Consider the following 8,734-nt stretch of genomic DNA (forward strand, 5'->3'; position numbering starts at 1 on the left):
AGAGAGAGAGAGAGAGAGAGAGATTGCTCAATGGTGAACTAAAGTCTATGGAAGTTTCTGTTAAGTCCAACTCAATTTGAATTTTACAGTGTTTCTTGACTACTATGTTAGGTCCTAAAGTTACAAAGCTGAAAATAAATTCATTTTCTGGGAAACAAATATGGATAAATACAGTCCAGGCAAAGGTGGTGGACCATACTCCAAGGGCAGAGGTAGAAAATACCTGAAACACCCTGGGAGCAACATGAAGTGGCAGCTTCTGCAGCCATCGAGGAGGAGTTACACGTATGGCAGGAGGTGAGACAGAGTCAGATATGGATTCGGTGCACACACAGCCTCAGAACTTGTTACACAGAGTATTTGTGGAATACTGGAAGATACAGGAAGTGTATCTAGGTATTCTTACCTCTAGGTTACTTTACTGCTTTTCTCAGGGCTCTGTAACTGTCAGTGTAGTTTTTTTTTTTTTCCAGGAAGCATTCTGAAAACTCTTGAGAAAGATAGCTGGCACATCCACATATGCTTTAACAACAGCAGGAGCCAGTGTGCATGCATTCAGCTCTATAGTGATCTTTGTTAGGTGGGGCACCAACAGATGAATGGTGCAGTGTGCCTCAGTGGGATTTGGCCTCAGGACACATTGAGTACCAGCAATATGCCTTCCAAGTACAGTATGGTTCCTGGAGATCCAAGTGCCTTAGCCCCGGGGCAAAACCAGCCCACCACCTGCTCCAGAGAGGCATGAACAGCAAGTGGGACAAGCAGCATGTTGAGCCTGGACTCAGATCGGTACACAAAAGGCATTTCTGAACCAAACAAGCACTGTGCATGTGGCTTAGCCTCAACAGATGAGGGACATTTTTATTTTTATATAAATATAACATCCTAAATGTTATCTGTGTCAAATAGAAGCAGAAAAGGCAAATGATTAGTCAGAGCCTATCTTGGATCATATTGCAAAACAGACCACATGGTTATTTTATTAAATGCTTTGTGTACTATAAAATATATGCAAGTATATACCGAGTCACATGAGAGATGCTCAGGAAGTGATAATTATGATGACCATGAGGATGTTTATCTTTAGTGCTTCTGGCCCTTTTATCCTCATACAGCCAGTGCAAGACAGCCTTCTTGTTGTGTCCATTAGATCACCTTGTTCCCCCCAGAGTGTACCTGTCTCATTGTTGGCTGACCCAGTCCCTGCTTTGATCAGTAATTCACTTCTAAACTTGACACAACATACTATCAGATCCAGGACAGCTTTTATTCAGGTCTGCAAAGGGACAGTGACCGTGGGGATTTCACACATAATGCCACAACAGTAAGACATGTATAGGAGACTAGAGCCTTGCTAATCTAATTGTACTTTAGAGACCCACACCAATAACATAACCTAGACTCTCTATAGAAATGCAGACTCTCAGTCACATTCCAGGCTCACTGAAGAGGATTCCTGTGCATGCAAAATGAAATTCTATAGACCTCAAGTACAAAGAGTACCTGGTTCAAGGTAAATGCTTGATTTGCATTTATTTTCTATCCTGACAAGTTTTAGGTCTTTCTGAAACATTGAAACCCTACTACTAGTTCTAGAGCTGACGACACAACTGCAGACACCCTTCTAATGAAAAAGGAAAGGGGGAAAGAAAACAGGATGAATGGACAGGGAGCTTCTGCTTGGAATCATTACTTCAGCTTGCAGCAGTCTGGAGAGTAGAAATTTTCTTGAGAAATCTTCTAAGAGATTCTGACATTTTATTGTATTGTTGTCCATTTATCCCAGCGTTTGCCTAGGACCTATGAGCTACACTTTGTGCTCCTTTAGGCAGGCAGGCAAAAGCAAAAAAATGTGACGTAGCTTCAAGAGCCCAATGTATTTTGGTAAGATTGTTGAAGAACAGTAATTCAGGTGCAGAAAATAGCAGGGACTTGACCTTGAAAGGGTGAATGGGTTCTTATGGTGCTTGGAATTTATGGGGAGGATCCTGGAGAATATTTCGATACCATGGACAGGATTATAGGAAGGTAAGACTAAAAACCAGAAAGTCAGTTAGCAAAATATCCAAACATTCAAGATAAAAGTTAGTTAATTACTCCTGAATTCTGGCAAAGATACTAGGATAGAGAGGAATAGGTGTTTAAGAGCTAGAGAAAAGGTCTTGTAACAGATAAACAGTGATGCAGCAGAGGAAGAGTTCACATGACCCCCCAGGTTCCAGCATGGCTCCGAAGGATGGTGCCATTCATTAAAATAAGGCCTCCATGGAAAGGAACAACTTGGGCACAGCATGGCTATGGCATATCATAGCCAGGATATACCACTGTGGGACAATCTAATGAGTAACTGAACAAACGTGGGTCCTTGATCAACATAAGGATGACACTGATTCTGAGTACAATCTAAGAGAAGGCGAACTAAAGTCAGTAAGTCTGTCTTCTAAATTGTTGGACTACTACTTGTCTACTTAGGTATTTTTTCATTATACCCTACAATGTTTTGTTTCTCAACAACAACGCTAAAGCTTGGATCTTAGAGATAAATACCTGTACTACTTTCTTAGACATTTGACTTTGGAATAGTGATTTCGATTTTTGAGGTCCAGGGTCTTTGTCTTCGCAGGTATTAAAATGATCAACCATGAATACGTGGAAGTCATGTAGCGCAGTGTCTGAAAATAACTGATGGTCTGTAAAAGACAGCTTCCTCTACCTCCCTTTTAGCCTTGGCCAGAAATAATCCACTGCTTGATTCCATTCAGAATACCTAACGAGTTCTCCTCTCCCAAACATACAGTGTAATGTGCACCCCAAAGAACATCTGCACCATGGAGGAAAGACTTGGTTGTAATCATTATGTACTTGAGAATAACATTTCACTTCATGTTATTACAGCTGCAGGCTTTTCTGATTTCAATTATGTCACTAAACAACTATGTCATCTCAAGCAACCTCATTGGCTTTTATTTTTTATTTTGAAAAAAAAATATATGGCTACTGGATGATCCAAAGTTCCTTGTACATCTAAAATAAAACCAATAAAATTATATTCAGTTCTAGGAGGTTAGTGGCAGAATGACAAACTTCTAGCAATATCTTTTTGATGATACCTATTGCAAACTGGGTTCAAAAAACTATTGTTTCTTGCCATGGTGACGATCACTAGAGCTAATTAGAGCGTGAAAAAGGTCTTTTGTTCGGGTTCATCTTCCTTCTCCGGGGGAACTTGATTGGTTTGAACCTTGGATGGTTAACAGTGATTTACTGATGGCAAAATTATGTTTTTGAGCATTTTCAATTACCCGTTATAAATCCTATGCAACAGATTGGTGGATCTCAAAATATAGCACCTGGACCAGCACTGGCATTATTACCAGGGAATTATTTAGTAATGAAAATTCTCAGGACCTGTGTTAGTTACTTTTCTCTCATTGCTGAGACAAAATACCTGGCACCCAAAGTTGGAGGGGAAGGGGCTTATTTGGCTTACAGTTCATAGAGGGTTCAGTCTAGGATGGCAAATAAGAAACAACATTGTGCACACAAGTCAACAAAGGTAACAAAAGAAATTTAACAGTGACTCCCTGCCCCTTTTATCTTATTCAGACTATTTAGGGTGGGTAGCACTCATACCCTTAATTCTGGTGCCCTTGAGCCTAGCATTGCACCATGAATCAATTCCAGCTTCACACAGTCTAGATCAGACCTATGACCACAGGAGGCTTTGGGGGAACAGCTAGATCCATACTATAGCAGGACCCAACTGAGAACTAATGCATTGGAAGTTCTGAGTATGGGGTCTAGGAATCTGCATTTTTAAGAAGTGTTCCAGGTTATTGTAATGAAGACTGAAGATAACTATTGCATTAGATCTTTGTTCATCAAAACCACCAGCATGAGTCTCATCTGAAACTCATTAGAAAAATATAGCCTCTCAGACTCAGCACAGAACTGGATTAGAATCTGTCATGAAAAAAAAAAACAGGAATTCCAATACTCATTTGAGTTTAAGAAGTATGACTTTGAACAGACACCATTACATGTGAGCAGACATGTATGATTACAGGGATTCTGCTTAAAGTTGTGTTATATTTATTTCAAAATCATCCCTACATCTAACTCATCCAGGTACCCTGAGCTACCATGCTGGCCCTTTAACTTTCTGACTAATCAGTAACCTTTACTAATAGAAACAGAGATGGTTTTTCCAATCTCATTGCTACTGTATTTCCCCTAAAATACAACTGATCTTATATGAAGTTCTACTCCCCCCCCAATACAGTAGGGCTTATTTTCAAGGGATGTTTTAGTTTTTCATGTACAACAATCTACATTAGTGCACAAAAGTCTCCATTTGTTCCATACAAAACTCTACATTTATTCAAATATAGTCATGTCATCTTCTGAAACATCATAACTCTCCAAACTCCAAATTCCAGCCTGAATTTCTTGCAACTCCATTTCCTGTAGAAACCTTGGCCTCAATCTCATGCCTAGCAATAGAGCTCTCCTTAAATGAGCACTCCTTGTCCATGTAGCCTGCTCATAGTGCATTGTTACAACACACTGTATATTCAGTTAATGAAGATTCATATTAGACACTACCACATCCATTCATTATCCATTCATTACCAAGTGCGTGTGTTATTTGTGTGTTGTCTGTGTTCCAATTGGTCATTCATCAGTAAGTCTGAAGTTCGTTTGTTTACTTAAGCATCTTTTACCTCTTGTCCAAAGGTACCTGCTTAGTTATTTAGAAATGCCTAATTATAATTTATATTGTTTAAGTATCAGTGTCAATAATTCATTTATATTTAATTATGTTAATATTATTTTATATTTAAATACATCAATTCTGTGTTGCAACAGATGTACTAAGTGCATCCACCTGGGTCATGATCTTAACTGAGGTTTATTTTCTGCAGTAGGGCTTATATTATAAACATTCTGAAAAAAATCATGCTAGGGCTTATTTTCCATGTAGGGCTTGTCTGGGGAGAAACATAATACATATATACTGTATCTTTCAGATATGCTTTTCATAACACACCCACCACCAAGTAACACAAGTGAGAAGTTTTAAGACAAATCTTTCTTCTAATTATTATTTATTTTTATTTTTTGGAGTTACTGTGTCAATATTTATCCAGGAACAGGCCTAGTTATTCAACTACCAAAACACATTTACTTTAACAGGTGCTAACTTTATATGGAGTTATGTTAAAAGGTTAAATGTCCCTTTTGACTTGCCCATGTTTTCTTCTTTTATCAGAAATTTTGTAAAGAGAGGAGGTCCCACTATAGTTATGAATGAATTTAAACTCAGAAGCTTCCAAATGGACTCTTCTATTTCTTTGTGTGTGTGTTGTCCACTGCATTTGGTAATTCTGGTATGTGAAAACTTCTGGGTTCTAAGTCTCTTTCAGTTTTCTTCTGGTTTAAATTTACACATTCAATTTACTCTGCTCCCCATTATCTTTGAATGCATGTGTAATATTACATGTGAAAAATGGCAATAATAGTTTCAGATGTGTTGTGTAGTTAGCTTCTTCTAGAGAAGATATATGGTGCTTCTGTTAGGTACCAGAGGATATTACAACTACAGTATTGAAAGCAACTGTATTAGCTAGATAGAGGTACAGAACCAGATCACAGGAAGTTGGGGCTGGGGGCTGAAAATCCAAACCATAGCACTGATCAAAGAAAACTGGGTCCAAATTCCATGTAACAATGGTATCACTTCTGGTTTTCCTTAATGCTAGGGGTGAGACTATTTGAGAGCCTTGGCTTATTGAAGAAATAGCTCTCTGCTAAAGTCTCACCTTATGCTGGTTCTAAACTGTAGATCATCCTCTTGCCTCCCTAAATGGGAAAATAAAGTCTAATTTTTATAATATTAGGAAATACTCTCAGGGAAAAAGTTACTTCAATTTTTATTCATCAGAGTTTCTCCACTTCTGACTTGACTATTTCCTACTGCCTTGCCATTTCTTGATTCTTTGAGGAAGTTTTTTTTCCCTTTACATTTTTTCAATTAAAACAATTTTGTGTAGCTATGTATTTCTGAAAGTGGTGTGGTTGCTTAGCGTAGGTTCACTGACCATAATGGAATCTAGGAGGTTCCTTCTCAGCTTTTTAAACTACTGTATGTTCAAGAAATGGAATATTGATGATATTAGTAATTTTGTAAGACATGAAATTTGTTGGCATAATTTTGCATGTAAACATCTACTTTGGTAACTTCTTAAGAAGATGGTTAGGCAGCTCTTAGCTATCCTGTGTTTCAGGTATTTAGAGAAGTTGCATGTGGAGAAACAGTTACTATGACCACAGTTAAAATGTTTCAAAATGACTTCCATGTGTGTATTTTTCTGGTGCATGCTGGTCTCCTCTCTTTCTAGAATTATTTTTTCTCTCTTTTCCTCCACTGTGCTTACTTTCTCTTCTTCACTATGCTATTTGCCTCATTGTCTTCTTTTTCTCTTGCTTTGCTTCGGTTTCTTTTTTTTTCTCCACTCTCACTAAACTATCTTCCTCTTTGCAAAACTGCTTACAATAGATTTCTGATAGTTACTTTCTGTACCATTTCCTCAGTTGCGTTTCCAGTTTGCCTGTTTTATTTGGACTATTTTTCTACATAAATTTAGATGTTGTATCTTTTTTTTTAGAAGGTTTTTGTTTGTTTGTTTTTGTTTTATTTCTTTTTGTATTGGAGAGTTAAGGATAGAGAATGAACAATATCACTGCCTTTGAGTATCCACTTGTAGTCAAATCCATCAAAAGGTGTAACTGACTTGTTTGACCACCATTGCGAAAATAACCTACGCAGATGTTTTGAGTTTATACGTATTATTACCACATAGACATTATGTTGCTGTACAGTACCAGCTTTCTGGATTTCTTCTTCTTATTGAAACCTCTTCCCTTCAGCCTCCTGTAAAGTCCTGAGTAGCTACATACAATTCTTACAGTTGCAAATAATAACCAGGTCTCCTTTCCACATCTTCCCTTACAAACAGCAGCAACAAAAAGGAGTACGACTCAGTAAAAACATCTTGATTTTTCTGCAACAACTCCATTCTTCTAATCATCAAAATACATGATCACTGCTTCCTTATTTCAATACATGACTATGTTTTTTTTTCAGAATGACTACCCCGCTCCATTAGCTGAGAAAATTAGTCAGATGATGATCCTTACTCTAAAGAAATATGTCATATTAAGTCTCTTATAAGAAGGAAGCATAGCTATGGAAAGAATATACTTCTGGAATATGGATACTAGTCTTGACTTTTACTAACCACATGCAATCTAGATAAGTAATTAATCTCTTATGTCTTGATTTCAGTAAAATAAAATAGCTCGGTAAACTATTTGCCAACATTCTTGATAATGATAGAAATATTTTATTGAAATATTGCTATATGAAAAAACCCTGCAAAGTGCTGAACACGAGTTATTTGTATTATTTCATTTCAGTCTCTTAGTAATCCATTAAGGTAATCACTATTATCATTATTCATGTTTTAAAATACAGAGATTTGTAGCTTTAAAAAGGAAATATATTTAATACATGTCTAAGCTAAATTTCACATCAAAATGACTAAAGATTTTGTATCTCACTCTCTTCCTCTCTTAGAATGATTGATGACCACCTCCATTTGGATTGCATTTTGTACTCAATAAAATACAGTGTCATTGGAAGATTACACCATATATATAATAGAACACTAATTATATGAGCAATAGGCAAAGATAGGAAATTCATCAGCTTTCCTTTCTCCTCCATCTCCTGTGAGTCATTGAAAATCATATGAAATAAGATGCCCTCAGGTGAAAAGCTGTTTTAGAAAAATACCACCTGTGAGCAGTACTAACAATAAGATCTTTCCCACCAAGCAGTACTTTGAATTAGAAATGGAGCCTGGTCACTGTTAAGTAGCGGGGAGTCCAGCTGCCTCCCTGACATGTAGTCACTATTACTCACTGGATACTGAATTCATATTTATAGTTAAGAGTCTTATCTGGAGATCAAATTTCTAACTGGGAAATTGACCAGAAGAAGCCAGTGTCACCCAAAAAGTTTATGCTGCTTACTTCGACTAAGGAAGAAGGAGTGGTTAAAATTAGTGAGAAATTATTTTTCCATATATTTTAAGCTTTGTCATCCAAGAAGCTCTCAGAAGTTGGCCCTTTGAACATTCTTTCTTACCAATGACATCTGTGCTTCTTTTGGCATAAAACACAAGAGAACATCTTACCACTGATTTTCTGGCAAAATATTTGCATCCATGGATAGAGAAATGGAGGATTTAGAAAAGGATGAAGTCACACTTCAGTGCAGAGTTGGAGAGTGACTAAGAATAAAACAGAAAAGCCAAAAATGAGCAGTAATGAATCATCACCAATAACATCACGGAAGAGTGGATAATGACTGACTGTTCCATTATGTAGTCTTTATGATCTTAATTTGGACCTAAACATAAAAGCTTTAGAATTTTTTTAACACACGACATTGGTGGCTCAGTTGGCAGTGAATTATACCACGCTATTCTTTTTTAAGCAAGGCAAAACCAATTGAGTGGCACAGGAAATTATTTTTCAGTTGGAAAAGGACCAATAAGACCAAGGCACAACCTTAAGTCAACTAAGTACCAATTAACAGAAGCCAACTGCTTATTAACATATGTTGTATATGTCATGTCAAATATATATAATATATAATTATATATAA

This window comes from Fukomys damarensis, unplaced genomic scaffold, assembly GCF_012274545.1.
Source record: "Fukomys damarensis isolate Sample0158 unplaced genomic scaffold, DMR_v1.0_HiC HiC_scaffold_15, whole genome shotgun sequence".
Taxonomy (NCBI): Eukaryota; Metazoa; Chordata; class Mammalia; order Rodentia; family Bathyergidae; genus Fukomys; species Fukomys damarensis.